Source organism: Sparus aurata, chromosome 14 (genome assembly GCF_900880675.1).
Source record: "Sparus aurata chromosome 14, fSpaAur1.1, whole genome shotgun sequence".
In the NCBI taxonomy this organism is placed as follows: domain Eukaryota; kingdom Metazoa; phylum Chordata; class Actinopteri; order Spariformes; family Sparidae; genus Sparus; species Sparus aurata.
In genome coordinates this window covers 5,091,512-5,110,170 of record NC_044200.1, presented here as the reverse complement: position 1 = coordinate 5,110,170, position 18,659 = coordinate 5,091,512, and positions in this window count along the sequence as shown.

Sequence of the window (18,659 nt, the reverse complement as noted above, 5' to 3'; positions counted from 1 at the left end):
AATAACACCAAGTAAAAAGTTGAAATGTGCTCATCCCCTGTAAATGTGAAGCTGTAAAAACGTTGTATCCGACACTTCCCATGTTGCAAGTTGATGGTGATGAATCACTGGAGCCTCAGCACCATACCCTGGGTCGTTAAGTAGTTTAATTACATGCACATTCTCCACCTAATTCTGTTCCACAGGTTCAACGTAAAGGATCGGATTTAACGCAAAGTTTCTCTATCGAGTTGAGTCAATTTAGATGAATGAAACGGATTTGCGATTTATTACAGGAGCAGAATCACCAGTTTGAAATGCATTACTTTTGTTTTTTGAACACCAAACAACTTGAAAATCACACTTATGTTACGGTGAATTCCCATTAAGGGCTGATTACAAACAAGCCACAGGTGGATGCAGAAAAAGGGCGGCAAATTCACACAAAGGAAGGAACTGAGAAGCAGCACATGACACATGAGGGCCAAACAGGAAATCAAGGAAATACACAATCATGACAACAGCTTCAAAATCATTTTGGTTGAAGGTGTCTCTGCCCCCCCCCCCCCCATCACCTGTTTTTGCACTGCTGGGCCTAACTGCAGTGAGAGGGTCATTGAAGTGTGCATGCACATGTTGAGGATGGCTATTTAATATGACCAATGAAGAGGGGAGGTACCCTCATGTACTGAGGCAACAGTGAGGTCTTCTAACTAATGATCTGTGGATGGCGTTTGCTAAATTGAATAAAGTTGCAAGAGAAAAAGGGACAAACAGCTTCACACTGAGAAAAAATACCAAGACAAACTAAGACCGACTACATAATCACATTACTTTATTTCAATACGATGGTGTCTCCAAAGTTTATTATCATCAGTTAAACAGGTCATGGCTTCCCAGAGGAACATTTTACTGCTCAAAGCTTGCTCCTTTATGGCTATGGAGCCGTAAAGGAGCTCAGTGAGAGTTCTCATTTCAGTCTCGTTGTAGTCTTTTTTGGTCTCAAACATTTCTCATTTGTTTCTCCTAAAATTCCTCAGGAGCAACAGGTGAGACTTGAGACTTTACCGCTTAAACTTTGCTCCTTTCCAGCACTGGGGAGACATTCTGAAACTTCATTGAGAGCTTGATGAGATCTCCTTTGAAACTTACAGGGAGCCCAAGTCGAGATTTTCTGCACCTGTTTCTCAGGAGAAACAATTGAGAAACAGGAAAAAATCAGCCACAGCCTCACTTTGGTCTCACATAGATCTCAAAGTTGTCTAGGAAAAAAAGAATGAGACACTACTGACATCTCTTTTCCAATAAGAGACTTAGTTTTTTCCAGACTAATGATTTTTTTCCTTCTGTGAAACTCTAGTCCTAATACAGGAAGACTTCGTGTTGTGCATGAACACCCAACAAAAGCCTGGGCAAAGGTTTGATGGTCAAGAAATTAACGTTGCCCTGCAGAAATCCACCAGTTTTAACAGAATTCATTATCATGACGATGGAAACAAGATGCCTCCTTTCTATCATGTGTAGTGAATCTGCCCACGGAAGCACCGCTCTTTATGATGCAAGACAGTTTAACTACACCACAAACTCCAAAATGATCATAAAGTTGAGTAAACACCTCTCTATTGAGTTTCAACAACCGAACATTATAACCTGTATAAAGGCAGGATTGAATAAACGATTCTTGCGGTGGACCGGCTTCACTTCACTCCAACAGATACATCAGACTGCACCTGGGATCACAGGGGCCCTCGACAAGAAGGCCCACAGACTTCAATGTCCGCAGGGAGATCCTGCAGGCATTCTACAGGTGTGTGGTGGCCAGTAGCATCCTTTATGCTGCTGTGTGCTGGACTGGAGCATGAAGGCGAGAGATGATAACAAGCTCAACACACTAACTGGGAGAGGCCGGCTCAGTGATTGGATGAGGAGTTCAGCTGGTTACCATCCCAAATAACACCCCACCCCTCCGTGAAATGCTAGTCGCGGGGCTACTGATAGTCTAGCCTTTGCCCAGGACGAGATGATCTCCAAAGGCAGGTCATTTCAATGGTTAGATATTATTTTAAGACCTGGGACAAATGACCTGGTGTCCCCCCCCCCCTCCTGTTGTCGGCCCCAGCTGGTTGAAAAGAAAAGCCTCCTACCATGCTTAACATAGCCATCAAACTGTAGAACTCATCCCTGCTATGTCACGGCTTGGACTTTAGTGGACTGCCGGGGTCTTACTCGACTCACAAACTGGACATTTACATGGACAAGTACATTTGTTGGGCGGCTGTAGCTCAGTGGGTAGAGCTGAGGAATCCCTGGCTCCCCGGGGGCGGGACTGAGCTACATGCCGAAGCATCCTTGAGCAAGATGCTGAACCCCAACAACAACAGCTCCTGATGTGCAGTTGGCACCTTCATGGCAGCCACTGCCATCAGTAAGGGCCCTGCGATGAGCTGGCAACTCATCCAGGGAGTACCCTGGCCTTCGCCCATAGAGTCACTGGATTTGGCCCCAGTAACCCCCGCTCCACCTTGAATAAGGTGGTATAAAAGCGGTAACATCACCCGCATGGATAAAGCGGAAGCGAACGAACGAAGTACATTTGTTTTACACAACTCACTGCAGTTTGCACACTTTTACACAAAACAGCCTAAAAGGATCTGTTTTGTTCGTTCACAGCGGGAATGAATGAAGTATCTACTGTATCTATTCATTTTAGCTAGGTGCACATCTCTATATAATTTGTTTGTTTATTTATTCATGAAACACTTTTTGTCTCATGAACTATTTTGTCTGGTGATGGTTGTTATGCACTGAAATTCAACGCAAGACAAAACCGTCATTAAGTCACCTTTTGTCCGGCAAGTTGATTAAATTCAACATGGAAAGACTCACGTTTTTAAGAATATCTGGTTGTGATGTCAATAAATAACTACTTCACTCGGTCCACAGCTGATGTAGATGATGCTGGTAGATGAGTACTAACAATATATTAGGAACCTGATTGGATACTTTTAGAAATTGGCCAAATCCCATCTCTCACTGGTTATTTTTCCCAGTTTATACAATACTGTGAACGTTTCCAACTATATCTAAAGTGTTCTGAAAATAAAATATCAGTAATACACAAATAATAAACAGCAGTGTTTGTTTACTCATCGCGCAGCAATGTGAGCATGAATACAACAAACAAACAAGGGTTGTAAAGTCTGATGTATTCATGGGAGTTATTCGTTTTTTTTTACGTCCATGTGTTTTTCGGAATGTATTCAAATGTAAGCACAGGATCTCTCAGCGGAAAGTATAGCTCAGACTCTGATGAATGAAGTCCCTGCATGTCAACTTCTTGCTGTATGCCTACAGGCTGTGAGGCCCTGCGAGGCGAGACATGATGTTGCCTAAAGTCCTTCTTTTTCTCTCCTCTCAAGTGTGAAAAATCAACAGTAGGTTTCATTCTGCGCCGTGACTGACAACCCAGGGTGTTCAGGTCCGCGTGGGAGATCCTGATCTTCCCGCCTGCTCTGACATAAGGCGCAGGGTGTCCTGGGCAGAAGGCAGTGGCGGTTCTAGACCAGTTTTAATAGGGGGGCCAGGTTGAGGTCGGCTTTTTTGTTAGGGTGCACATACAACCCGTAAAAAAGGATAAATCCCTCATTCAGACAAAGCAGTGTTTACAATTTCAGCAATTGTGATTGGGTAGTAAACTGCTGAGACACTTTATTCCTGCCTTTCCCTTCAGAACAAAATCATTGCAAGAAATCTGTCATTGTGTTATTAATGCAGACTCCCTGTCAGGGGGGCCACAGGGGGGTCCAGACTCAGAGTTACGGGGGCACTGGCCCCTGTTGCCCCCCCCCCCGGAACCGCCCCTGGCAAAAGGCACCTATGGAGTGGTCGTTATTACGACAACAAATTTGTTATAAAAACTGCAGTCTAGGATCTAAAACAGAGGGTTTACTTTACTTTATCTTTCCAATCTGACAGCTGTGTCGCAAAGGTTATCAAATGGAAGAATCCTGCAAATTGGCATCTTCAGGTGTTAGTCAGGCTGACATCTGACTAAAAGTAATCAGCAGTGTTTCATGTCTTGCTTGTCTCAGAGCTCCACAGGTCCTGCTGGGAACTCCCTTCACTGACGCTTGATGTTTGGTCACCGGGCTGCATTGCGGCAGTGATGAATACACTATGGTCAGTATGACACTTTAACTTGTTTCACACATAAACATAAATCATCTTAAGCCATAATGCCTTCGGGTAACAACAGCCAGGGGTGTTCTACTCCACCCATTTTTAGCATTTTCTTGTGAATAACAACAAAAATCACTCCATTTCAAGATAGATACACTTAATCCCTAAAACACATGTAGAAAAGATTAGTATACTTCTAACTTGAAGGTACCTTAACTTTTGGGGGGAAAAAAAAAATCTCTGGTGAAGGCTGAAAATATTGCAGCTTTGCATTGTCTTATACACTGTTGGAAAACCTCCAGACCATCTGCTCACTGCTGGACTTTACGCAAAGGAGTTTTTTTTTCTTTTCTGCGCAGTAAATGCAGCGTATGAACCTCCCATGTAGAGACTTACGGTGACGTGATTTGTCCGTCATTGAGCTGTGACTATATCAACATTTCTGTTCTTTTTCTGCTTGCGCTGTCGCCGCACCGCTTGGAGCAAAATCTGCTGACTCAACTATTTCCTCCCCTTAGTCACTATTTGAAGTGGGGAGTTTGTATTGCAACCCACTTATAATTATCAGCCTGGATCGACTAAAAAATGTTGGATGTCTCTTTTAGAAAAATGTTGTTATTTCAAGCACTTTCTTGTTTTCTGATCCAGCATCAGGTGCCAGGAGAAGATGCCAGTGCTGATGTGTGTGACCGGGTGTGTGATCAGATGTTGTCTGTGTTATCTACTGTACTGACACTGAGGTGAACTTGTTTGACTCGCCGTTCGCTCGTCTCTCAGCTGATGAGGATCAGGAGCTCTGATGAAGGCGAGGATGGGGCTCAGGTAACTATGATCGGGGGGGAACCACCGACGAGGGTCACCCTGCTGGGTTAAACGACCGGTATCACTTCTTCCTCCAGAGCACCGTCATCAGCAGTGAAACCAAAAAGAAAGAGGGATGATGCTGACCCATGCCTAACCTCAGACGGTAACTCCCCTGCAAAAAGAAAAAGACGAGCGTAAAAACCTCAATAAAGAGCTGATGCACAGCGCCAAGGGTAAGTTAATCTGCGGCCACACACACAAACTTGGGATCATTTTTTTCTTCTTCTTCTGTTTATAAGATCATATGACGGCTTGCAATGAATCATGAGATACGTTGCTGAGATATTTTTACCAGCCTATTAAACAATCAAACACCTTGTTGTTTTCCCAGAATAACTCAGCTGGTCCGGCTCGACCCCCCGGTCCCTCACCTCAAGAAGGGGTAGACTGCCGACGAGCAGGCTTCAGGCTCAAACCCAGAACAAAACCTCCCCAGTCAGGAGGAGGAGGAGAAACTGAAGGGCAGAGTTCTCGTCTTCATTCTATTTGTTGTTTTTCATGTTTTATCATTCACTTTCATTCATGTTCCCCCTTTCTTTTAGCATTTTTTGAATCTGCTTGATTCATCAAATAAAAAATAAAAAAATTGCAGCAAATTGTGAAGTGAAGAATTTTCTTGACATGATTAAACTGACATGTATCTATTTGGTAACCAGGTCCCCAGGCAGAGAATGTTCTGCCTGAATGTTTTAAGGAACCGTACTCTGTACTTGATCATCATTTCTTAAGGTCCAAGGTTCATTTATTGATTAATTTATCAGTCTTCAACGCGATTGTACAATACGATTTGACAATCTTTGCTGTGTTTCTCTTTTTATAACTGGCAGTCACTCGGCATCTTTGACCAACTGCAGAATCTCTTTGCTCCGCATGCCATGTTTGAGCCTTCAAAAGCAGAATTTGGACCACCTCACAGTACTGACTGTGGAAAAATCGCAGTGCAAAGTGGCTTATCTCTTTGAAATATCAGTTTTCAGTTCATTGATTCAAGCACAAAAGGTGACGTCATTGATCATATTTTACTCAACTGTCTCAGTTGTAACCTTGTTGCATCCTGGCGGTTTAGGTCATACAATGAAAGACAGGTTTGTCTTGCTTAATGGTCACTAACTGTCTTGTTGCTAAGTTTGCAGTTGTTGATATATCTTGTACATTTTGGGGATTTTTGAGCTTACTAATGTTTTCTAGAGTTACTTTCAGTTTTACTTCCTGATACATCTAATAGATAAATACAATTTATTGGAAATATCAGGAAGTAAAAGTGAAAGTAATAAATACATACTATTTATTTATAGTATATATTCATTTTCATATTAGATATATGCCAAAGCAGTGTTTTAACCTTTTCAAAAGATCAGGTAATGAGGCCTGTGTGATATTCAAGCCACAATAATAAGGATGATGTTCAGTTCTATATGCTGTATCTGTCGGCCGCTGTGCAGCACAGAGTGCACAGAGACAGGAAAGATGGTCATGACAGTTAGAAATGAAAGTTATTCTGGTAAACCTGCATGTGTGCAACAGGGCATGAGCAAGGCACATTCTGGGAAACAGATGATGTACCTCTCTCATTTTGACTTAAAGGAGCAGTTCACTCGTGACTAAAAGAGATTCAGTCATCATCGACTCGCCCCTGTGACGGTGGAAGGTCGTGTGAAGTTTGGAACTCCTCAAAACATTTCTGGGCCTTCACGACAAAACAGTGTTGCAGCATTCTCCCAAGCAAACCGAAGTAGATGGGGACATTTTTTAAAACATAAAAAAAAAACCTGAAAAAAGAACATAGCATGGCTCCTTACAGCTCACCCCATGCAATCCAAGTCTCTAGAAGCCCAGAGATCCCAAATTGATTCGTAAAGAGAGTAGTTAAGCAAAAATTCCTCACTGTGGCTGCTAATCTGAATGTGTGACTGCACACCTCGTCTGAAGTGGGTGCACAAGCTCGACCACACATCGAGGTTGTAAGCATTGTATTTTCAAACGGATCTTGTGGAGACTTTGCGATTAAGGAGCTATACGGAGTCCCCATCTACTTCAGTTGTTAAGGAGAATGCTGAGATGCTGTTTTGCTCCAGAATTGTTTTGTGGAATATGAAACTTGATCCAACTTTCCATCGGCATGAGGGAGAGTAGATAATGACAGAATTTTCCTTTTTGTGTATCTTTGTTCTCGTTTTGTTACAATATGTAGACAGGCATCCACCTGGCTGACTGCTCTAGTTCTACACTATAATATTACACCCATATGTGATTGTTAAACCTTCCATTCCAAAAGCATGGCAACAAGGCCTTCATCCCAAAGGTGTTGGATAGGATCAAGGCTCTGTGCAGGTCAGTCAAGGTCTTTCCCAACCAACAGGGGAGAGCCATGTCTTTATGGAGCTGCCTTTGTGTGCGGGGACATTATCATGTTGAAAAGAAAAAGGGTTTCGCCCCCCAAACTATTGCCACAAATGTGGAATCTCACTTTCCTCCATCAGGCCCTGTGGTTTTCTGGGTCACTCCGTCGTTATCAGCCACTCCTGTCCTCCGCCATCATCTTTCCCACACTGAAATCCAATCCCTCATTTGTCCACAAAACTGGCAGGACACTGTCCTGTTAGCCCCCTCCTCTGAGGTCTCCTCCCACACACCACTGCACTGGTGAGCAGCCATGCCAAACAAACTTGACTGAGAGGTTCTCGCACAGAGACAACAAGCCGCTCAAACAGACCCCGCTGTACACCATCCCAAACAAGCAATGTAAACAAAGTTGACTGGAGCGGCCAAGAGGATGCTAACAGCGCGGCAGTGGGAAAATGCCTCCATAATGATCCCTCATCGGGATTCAACATGACTTTTTTTTTTTGCAACAATTATTGCGAAATCGAATACAACACCCTGATAAGATGTTTGTTTTTGCTGTAAAAATAAGCAGATAAATGATATTTGTTTTGTAATTTGGGAGTTCGACCCGGGCTGCTCCTCATGGGAAGCATCAGAGCAGACTCGCTCTCTGCAGGAGCTGGCTGTGCAGGGCAGTCTGTTGATGTAACGTGAGGTTCACTAGGGGGCAGCAATCAGTAGACTACCACACTGCAGGATCCTGATGGAGTAAACTTTAATGAGTGAGAAGGACTGTCTCAAATTCAACACAAAACACCCATGACAGAAGGCAGAACACAGATGCTGGCGCAGACATTACATTCCAGCTGTGATCTGTGCCCATCATCTCTGACTGTGTGTCTTATTAGAGCGAGGAGGGAGGAGGGAGTGATCTCATACACAGGGGTCACGACTATACAAACAAATAATAACAAGAACATTTTGCTAAGATGTCAGAAAGATTGATGTAAAACGTGGCTCAATGATCAGCAGGAAGTTAAAAAAAACCAAAACACTCGAGCGTCTCCGGCCATGAGACCTGAGAGGGAAACATGTAGATCAGGTGCTGCGAGGGAGGAAAAACATGTACTTTGGATAAGCGGTTATTTAGATACACGAGCTGGTAGTTTCCTCAAAAACAGGAGAGACCAGACGTTCTCTCAACAGGATCCATAAATCCTCCTTAAGCCTGCAGATGTTTTGTGTGTATTTGAGGTCCTTCAGCTCAGCCACTTCAGACCACATCGCCTCTGCTGGGACCACCGATTTGTTTTGCATCATGACGCACCTCCAATCAGAGCCGGGACACTCCAGCATCGAGCTGCTTTTTCGCATAAGTCTTCCCAAAACACAAAACTGTTCAGACGTGTACACGTGCTGAAGCCGTTTACGAGGAAGACTCTGGGTTGGTTCCCTCGCTAACAGTTTTGGTATACAGGCAGGGTTTGGTTTTTTCTGTCTCTGAGATTTGAATTTCAATATACATGTAAGGTGAAGAAAATTTAGCCCTGTAAAAGATGGACCTTGAGTTGAGAGTTTTTTTTTTAATTTTGTTTTTGTAAGATACACTGTAAAAAATCAAATAATCAAAAAAAAAAAAATCCTGTATTTTTCAAACACATGAAAATATCAGAACAATCACAGATTTAAGGGGCTAATTGGAAAATATCATGAAATTGAGTTTCAGTTGATGGATGAAAAGGTTACATTCAAACATTAGCAACACAAAACTCAAATGTTGGACAGTTAATGGTAGAATAAGTATTGGCTCTGTAGTTTTGTTTTTAAATAGAGATGTATCTTGTATTATGGATATTATCACAACAAAATCATAGTGTTTTCATCAACTTTCTAGCAATGCATTTCACAAACTGGTTTGCAGCTTGACTATGAAAACCCCACTTGACACTGCTGCTCTTTGCTCAGCTGTGATGTGTAGTCTGCTGAGACTGTTGTCATCAAAGGTAGCTCATCGTGCATTGTGCAGAGTGGTTTGATGATTATGAAAGTCTCATTGTTGTCCCATGAAAAGACCAAAAACAACAATGGATTGATCCATTAGCTGAATATATGTTATTCCTTTTGTGCCTTTGAGCTTAATTTGTATCCAAAAACTATTAAAAACTCTGCAGCAGGTGACTTGTTCCTTCATTTCCATGAACCCACAGTTTATTTTGACTCAACTACTCACTATCAAATGAGGACTATTCCACTGCTGAGTAATGCTTTTTCCTGTTTGAGTAATGTCCGTGACAATGTGCTTTGGGATTGAACTTTTTCCCCCTCTTTTTGTAAATTAAGCTTTATTTCATGAGCGATATTATGAGCCTATGGCTCTGCTGTTTCTGTTCATTTGTTGCCAGTGCGAAAAATACAGAATAACACCAGACATCTTCTTCAAACATGGCCAGCATGTCCGTTTGCATGTGAACTGGCTGTTTGGCTTTTTGTTGTGCCTGCTTGTCGGAGATGTGGCTTGAGGTCGCTGATTGAGGCTACCACGGTGTGGCTGGTGGCCACAGTGCAGAAAGTCACGCACTCTCATCAACACACAAAGACTGTAGTAAGATACAAACGGCAGATATCTTCAACATTTATTGCAGATCCATGTGGGCATGATTTTGCGCCGGAGCACTCGAGCAGAAACTTGACCATCTGCATAAACACCACCAGGCAACATCCTGTGCTTTCTGCTTGAAAGTGAACTTTATTGCAGCTTTGCTTCTCTATGGTTTGCCCTTAACATAATGAGACAAAACTGCTTATTTGAATTGTTTACACAACCTTTAAAGCAGGCTATGTCCCAGTGTTGCCCATTCAAAGATTCACATTAACAAAGACAAGACAGAGAACACGGCACAATAAAGCAAGGGTCCCTCTGCTCTTTGATCAGTTGACCAAGTCCCCCAAACCTTTCCTTCCTGGACGAGGCTCAAAGCGAAACAAATGAAGGCTTTTCTAAAAACGTCCTGTGCCGGGCTGGCCGGCCCCACAGAGCATGTTCGCTAATTGCCGCCTAAAACAAAAGTAAAACCAGCGCACAATTGAGAGATCAAACCCGGCGGGAAGCCTGTGTTCAGAGTCCAGAGGGTACTGATTCGGCTGCTGTCACATGCCAGAGAACTCTTACATAAACGGGTCAGGGTGAGCGAAGAAGTGACCTGTTTCCACAGCCACGTCTAAGTGGTAAATGAGTTACTATCAATTGTCTGTGTTGGGAAATGTTTCATGAGTCATTGTGTCATCACGGGGCAAATCAATACGTACCTCTGTGGACTGCCGGTGAAGGACAAGATGCAATATTCAGTATGAATGCATCAACCCAAACCCTGATCCCTAAAGTCAAATGGAAAGACCACATCACCTGACAACACCGCTGTGAACGCCACCATGTTTCATCACGTTTGAGTTCCACAAATACAAAAATTGAAGGTGATGAATTGATAGCATAAATAGGCTTGTGAAAACGAAGGAGGAAACCGAAGACTCGAAGGGCTCCTTCATTACAACCAGACCTGGATTAGTGTGTCGATGGCAGGTCATGCTTGCGGCACTAACTCTGATGGTATTACAACTACTGAGAAACTCCGAGAGACGATCAAAGAACGGCCCGAGCAGAGGCGAGCCGCAAGACGATAGCGGCAGGGGCGAGAAGTTGGCAACTCTCACTGACGGATCTGTCCGAGCGAATATCCCTCACGCAACACTTCACGTTGCGCGCCAGGAAGGGATCACGTAGCCGGAGCGCATTAGGGCCGCTGGCAATAATCCTACGGTGCAATACACATAATTGTGAGAAATTCATGATTCTTGCAGCACTTTCTCACTCCAGCGCTCTCGGATTAAACAACTTCTGACGCCCTTCCTTCTTAGCTGGAAAGTGAACCTGCGGGTGTGGAAACTGGGCTCCATGGCCTTTGCTTCGGCTGCAAGCACAACATATCAGGAGTGCAGGATTTAGCGCCAGTTGCGCCTCCGATGTATTATCGTTACATTTGACTCAGTGGGCGTAACACTTTTTGAGAAAAACAAAACAAAAAAACACCCGGTAATCTTTTCCCAGGTTTAAAAGGTGGGCATGGTCCATACAAGGTGGGCGGAGGAAGGGCGGTAGGAAAAGGGCAACTGGCCCCCTCAGCATTACGTCCTTTTAAGTTCCGTATCAATGTGACCCAGTTTCAATCATTCTCATCCACTCCAGTGCAGCGGGTGCTGTTTTCACCTTGCCTGTCCATCTGTTCTGTGTGTGTGTGTGTGTGTGTGTGCGTGTGTGCGTGCTATAATGGTATAATGCAGTAATCACTACCGAGTAGTCACTGGTGTGTGCGTCAACAGGTGTCACAGCTGATGTGATGTGCAGCTTTGTTCGTATTCCACAGATTGTGCATGAAAATATTTTTCATCCAAAGGTTTTCAGTTGTGTTCTTTTGTCAATTCTGCAGTAAGCGGTGAAAAACGACCCTCTGTTTTTCTTCTTTTTATTTTTTTTTTAAAGATCACGTGGTATTTATTTTTTCGGGGCGCTGGATGTTTAGCTTTGTGACTCTAATGTAATAATAATATGTACACAAGAGGCACAACCTTGGGCTGTTTATTCTAAGTTGAAAATCAAGCCTTCGCATCTGCTGCGTGTACAGTTCTCGGTGGCGGACCTATTGATGTTTACGTCGATGCCTGACATGATTCCTGCATCGGCAAAAAGAAAGAAATAACAAACATAACAAACAGGCATTCCTCGTGGAGCGCGGTTTGACTTGCTGGATGGGCAGCGTCTTTCCAGTGTTTTGTGGCGGGCGTTTACTCGACTGTTGACAACCTGCTCAACACGCTTTCCTGGAAAATAAATATTGTGTAACCACGTTTGAGCCAGGATCAAGCGTATGCATTACGACTGTGTCGCTTTGTCAGTCAATTGAGTGCGAAAGGAAGGAGGGAACTTGGACACGGTACAAAAACCCTCACTGATGGGATTAAATAAACTGCATAGGATTCATCTGAGTCATCAAACACATTTGTAAGATACACGTTCAGACCTGTGCCCTCATTTCCACCGAGGAAACACGATTCAAAAGCATAAAGTCACAGTTGGGTGATACCTTTTTTATTTCTGAATGGTAAACACTACAACTTCCTGTTAAGTGGCGATAAAAATGTGTGAAAGGAAACGTTCAGCTCAGGAAACTGATCAGCGATGCATCACGATGGGCCTGGTGTGACTTGACGAAAAGTGCGGGGGGAATCCTGCGGGGGCTCCTATCTGTCTGACACACTTGGCTGACGGCGACGATAAGAGATGGGAGGCCGGGCTTCGCCGGAAAGACGGGCTGCTCGAGAAATTCGCCAAAATTGGGTTAATTTCCAGAGAACGTGCACGGCTCATTGAGATAACTGAACAGCCGTGCATTTACAACATGGTTAGCCTCCTGAGCTTGTAGCCTACCGTTTCTGTGGTGCTCAGTTGTGACCTCACGCTGACCTTTCACCTATCCTATGTTCATTTATACCTCATATTGTGTCACTACAGTTTACTATTTATTATTTATGATGATATTCAAAATAGGACCTATAATGCTGTGCTGCTTAAAAATTAATTTACGTCGCTTCACTTGCACAATATATCACATATATCAATATATTACTTGCATGTCGTATGATGTCAATGCAATATATTTTTAATACTCCTCTGACTTTCAATGCTGATTTTATAGTGAACCTGGCACACTCTTGGGTCTGTATCAGTAACCTGATATGGAGCTTGTTTTTGATCTGTGATTATAGTTGATTCATATCCTAAAGTGTACTAAATGAATAGTCGTTCAGCTGCCATAAAGCACGCACACGCAAGAGTGTTACATTGCAGGGTTTTTTTTTTGTTTTATGATTTCCAGTCACATCAGCCTGTAAGATTCCCAGCCCGGTGATGTGACAGCACCTTTGCCTCCGGAGTTGCCCACCTTCACGAGTCAGCCGTGGAACTCCGCCCACTCTCACTCACTATTTAAATCCACAATGTCAGCAGGCGCTCAGCTTCACACTGGAAAACTTGATCTTGACCAGCAACACGTTTGGATCCATGGGAGGAAAAAAAACAACCCGTACTTCCAACTAAAGACAGACAACGAGCTGGGAAATAGCAAGAAGGTAAGACTGCTCTTTACTTCTGTGGTGAGCATTCATAAAATGGAAAGAAAAAAAAAAGCATTTGAATAATGGGTGGAGGTTGCATCTTTGGGGGGACATTTTCAGAAAAAAAAAAAAAAAAAAAGATCTGGTGCACAAGTGTTGAGAGCAGAGAAGAAAATACTGGGCATTTTAGTTCAACCTGTATAGTAAGAAGTGGCTCATTCATTGAAGAGTATTAATGAATGCAAGTGGAGTAAAGTCCCGAGGCGCACGTTCAAAGGCTCTTATCTGTACCCAGTGGCATTTAAACAACAGGTTTATTGATCATTTATTTCTTCTGCTTTGTCCACAGCTTTCATCTCCATTGCCAAGTTTGGATATTAAAAAAAACACCCAGCATCAACCCTTTTTGGATCATCTTCCACGTTATCATTATTTATTTATTTTTTTCCCCCACTCTTGGGATTTCAACTTCGCCCAGTCCGTGTGGTCGCCCCCTCCTTTCCAGAGAGGGTGCGAAGTGAAAAAGTTGGCCCGGAGATGCGGTCCCTTCTCCCGCTTACTGTGTATTGCATCAGCCTGGTTTCCCTCCAGCAGCTGCTGGCACTGCCGGCTGAGGAGCGTCCCGACACGAACAGGTAGGACGCGCTGCTCACTTTGTTTTAGCTTTAAGACGCGCTCCTGGCTTCTGATTGGCTGGATCGGATCCCTAAAAATCACAGATAAACGCACCTGGAGCCGCCGTTCAATTCAGCTTTACCGCGCGACTCGGCACTGAACGGCCACCAAGACCTGCTTGGTAGGGGCTTAAAGCGCAATATTATATTTATTATTACATATAAATGTGCTACTGTGACGTTATTAGATATAAACGATGTGTTGAACATGTTTTTTATTATTATTATCTCAGTAGTCTTTCATGTGTAAATCCATCAGTTAGTTATAACGTTTTTTGTTTTAAGCTAGCTGACATTTTCCTAGCTTCAAATTGATGACCTTTTTCGTCTTTGCCAGTGGAACGTGGCATTGTTTAAACACGTTTAAATACATTTGCATTCACACAGCTCTCACTGTTTGCTCTAACTCATTGTTTGAGTGAAATTTTTGTTGACTTTATTAAGTTAGTCAACGTGGCTGGAGAAAGACCGAATCATTTAGCCTGTGTAAGTTAAGCTATCGCCGGCGTTCACTGTGTGTAAAAGTGAAACTGCCCTGTTGTTGTGTCGGGTAGATAAAAAAGACTGCAAGGTCAAAGGCTCGGCCATGATACAGTGAAATCACTTTATCTCCCCTTGAGAGAAGTCCTGCTGGAGAGCAAGTCGGCTGTGGAAGAATCGACAGTGTAAGGTATTGCTAGCAAGACTATATTTTAATTTTAATTATGGGCATTTAAAACAAACCCAACCAAACAAAAATCTATTTTATTTCGAAAATTATTTCTGAGTGACTTAGCCCAACAATGTTTGTAGCAGTAGTACGTTATTGTAGCTTCAATTTCAGTCGTAGGATACCAATTTTTAAATTAAAGTATAAAGTAACTGATCATGAAAGTGGAAGTGTGAACTTTCCACATTTTACAGCAGATCTATATGCCAAATAATCTTATCGGCATCGCTGATCCATATTCTGGGAGCAATTCAAGCACTTCGAACATTTCACAAGGTGATGATTCTCCCTTCTCTGCTTCTTCTCCTCCCTCCGCTTCTCGATCCCAACAGCCGTCACATGAGCAACTGTTTATAGAGGTTTTGTTTGGTTTAATCTCCCTGTGATTCTGTACGGAAAACTGTTATTTCGGAGGTGGGAAAACCAGTTGGTCTCCATGAATAGCCCGGCCAGAAATACCAACACGGCTATTGTCAAGGACCTTGTTAGGAACTGAGTGGCACCTGTAGTTTTCCACCCCTTAAGCACCGCATAAAACATTAGGCAACAGCATAACAAGCAGTTAGATTACTTACAGTTCAACACACACACACTGTACTGTTTACTGATGATGAATGAGGGAGGCCTGCCAGCGATGCAATATGAGAGAGGAGTTGCACTGTCGAAGAGCAGTGAGGAATGTGGATGAGTTGGTGTGTGAACGCCCTCTTCTGGTAGAGTGTGGGTCCACAGCCGCTGGCTCGGCGTCAGCCCTGGGAGGGAGGGAGACTCAGTGTCGGGATGTGTGGGCCTTGGACAAAGACAAGCATGAAGGCCTGCTCTGAGTCAGCCCTGTCTATGCATCACCTTTAAGTTGTGACTGAACAAATAACATTTTGGCAGACAAGGACTCTGCAGCTTAAACCCATCGGATTGTGATATCAAGGATACTGCTGAGATATCACCAGTGGTGTTTAGGACAGCTGTGGTATTGTAGCAAGAACATTAACATTGTTTTCTTTTCCTTTCTTTTCTCTTCTCTTCTTTTCGATTATTATTTTTGCAAACTAGAGAGTTTGACAAGAAATAGGAAAGAGAGACCCCACTCTGCTACATGAAAGCTGCGATTTGCAAGATGGGATGATTTCTCTCTCTTTTACAGACTTTTGAAAAGCTACACCATACATGGACAGAAAAGTAAAATGGCTTAATATGATGTGGCAGGAGGACAATCATATTAAGCCGAAAAGAAAATTAAAAGTTAAAAATAATCTTACAGATCAATTTGAAAAAAGGTTCCACATTAGGGATGGAAAGGTTGCTACAGTAAGGCAGGAGTAAAGGGGGTTTGAAGAAAGCACTTGACATCTAATACTGATTATATATCAGTGTAAGAAGATCTGGGAGTGGAACTTTCCTCCAGGTGGCCATCTCTTGCATGTGTGTGTCAAAGTGTGTGTGTTCAAATGGTGAACACCTGCTGCAAAAACCTGGGGAGACGCTCCTGTATCCGCTGTCTGTTTGTGTTGCCCATATTGTTGCCTGCCCATTACAATAATCCCCCATGATTCCCATCATTGTTTGAAAGTGTCAGGGCCACTACCAGCATAGGTCATTGCTTTGTTTGTTTCTCATCTCCGTCTGAGAGAGACTGATGCCACAGTTAATATTTGTTTTTAGTATTTTAGCCATTATTTTTTGCACATGTACCCTAATTCTTACAAATTATGAAGTGATACCTGAGAAAGGCAGAGCTTAAAATGACAGAAGCTGTCATGTGAACACCTTGACCGGCTTATCCTCATCAGTGTATTTGTAATGTTTTTACGCACCTTTGAGTAGCACTCACTGCTGCTGCATGTTCGGACTGTTGACTCTGGGGAGAGCGTAGACATGCCGACTGGGGACAGCTTCACCAAGAGTTACTTCAGCTAAACCTTGAGCAACCAGTAAAAGTAATTCATACAGTGCTAAAGATATGATCCCTCACTGGCTTCCCAGCATAAACACAATTGTGCTCCATGCTGCACCCATCCAAGTTAAAAGCAGCGTAGCTGTAATGAATCGTGATTACAGTATTGTAACCACCAGCCGCGGTTTGTAACCGCAAAGGTTATGTTTTTGTTTTTACCCGTGTCTGTTTGTTTGTTGGTTGGTTTGTCAGCCGGAAATTTCACAAAAACTTCTAAACGGATCTCCTCCAAACTTGAATGGAGGATGGGCCTTGGACAAGAATAGACCCTTTCAACCTTTGGTCCAGATAAAGGGACAGATCCAGGAATATTCTCTCACTTTTCTTTTACATTTCGACGTAAGGTGTTTTTCAACATTTCCGTTAATGTCTTGGAATGATGCATCCATTTTGATGAAAAAATTGGTAAAAATAAATAAATAAAGAGATATGGGCTCTAGGAGTGCCTTTCTGGTTGAACATGTAACTCACGCAGGGTGTTTGGTTGGGGCATAGTCTATACAAATGTCTCTTACTCCAACAACATAGCGAGAGGTTCCCTCCCCCATCAGTTCTCCTGCTTTACAGTTCTCACTTTGCACATCTCTCATAAATGTCCTGTCTTGCTTTTATTAGGACAGTAAATTCTCTCTTTTTTCTTAACTACATAAAGCACACTCTGTTCTGTAACTGTCAGATACTGACCACATGATAACAACAGACACGACATCTCAACATTTCTCTCTCCTGTTGGATGCAGAGTGTGTCTGAGCTTAGATGTCTTTCATTACATCCGTGTTCTGTGGTGTCCATGTCGTCCCAATGTGTCCTGATAAGGAAACGACCAAACTCCACGTAGGAAACAATGCCTGACGCGTGCTTTCTGAACAAGGAAAAATTGCATGTTCGTGGGATCACACACAAGGCATACCCTTCATTGTCGTTTTACATAACATCTTGTGGGCTTTTTTTGTAAAGGAAAATAGCTGGGGGCCGCAGCCAAGCAATAAGTTAAATATGGCTTTAGCAGGCGAAGCCGCTTTACAATACAGATTCCAGAACTTGGAAGTGGCTCATTGCTTCGAGACGGAAGACATGTAAAGCTGATTTGCGGTCAAGCTTTCTTTACTCTGCCTCTGATTCGTCTCGACCATGGTACAATACATTGACAAGTCAGTCTGTGTATATGTTGTGGATGCAAGTTTGTTGGAACTTTTTCAAGGCCAAATAAAGTCATGTTTTTCCCCAAACTGCTTGTTAAATCATTAACCCACTCTTGTAGGCGTGGATTTGAACAGCATGGAGTTCAGACGTCCAATGTAGATACTCTTAACATAATATTTACCTAAGAAACAGACTGAATTCATCTCACATGGGGTGGCTTCCTGCCTTGTTGATGTTTGTCGAGCCACTCCGTGCATTCAGCTGGCTTTGGGTCCATCCTTACCTAGGAAGTATAGATCAGAAATATACATCTTGGAGAAGCACTTTTATGCTCCCAGAATGATTGAAACCACGGTTGCCTCCCCGTAAATCATCTTAAGAGGGGCCTCATATGTCTTCTGTAATTGGTTGTGTGTTCTAAACAGGAATTTTGGCTTGTGCTGCTCAGACATATATATGTATGATATAAACAGTTGTATGGCTCCATGGGAGTCAACCTGACCAAACCCAGACTGAAGTTGGGGAGGTTTGAGGAGAAGCTGCAACCAAGCAGGCAGAGAATTCCACTGTGGATTAATGGTTAAGACCTAAATTCCGCCCTCCATATCCTTAAAGAGCAGGTTTCCACTCCACAGAAAGCCACTGCATTGAGGAGGCATGAATGCACATG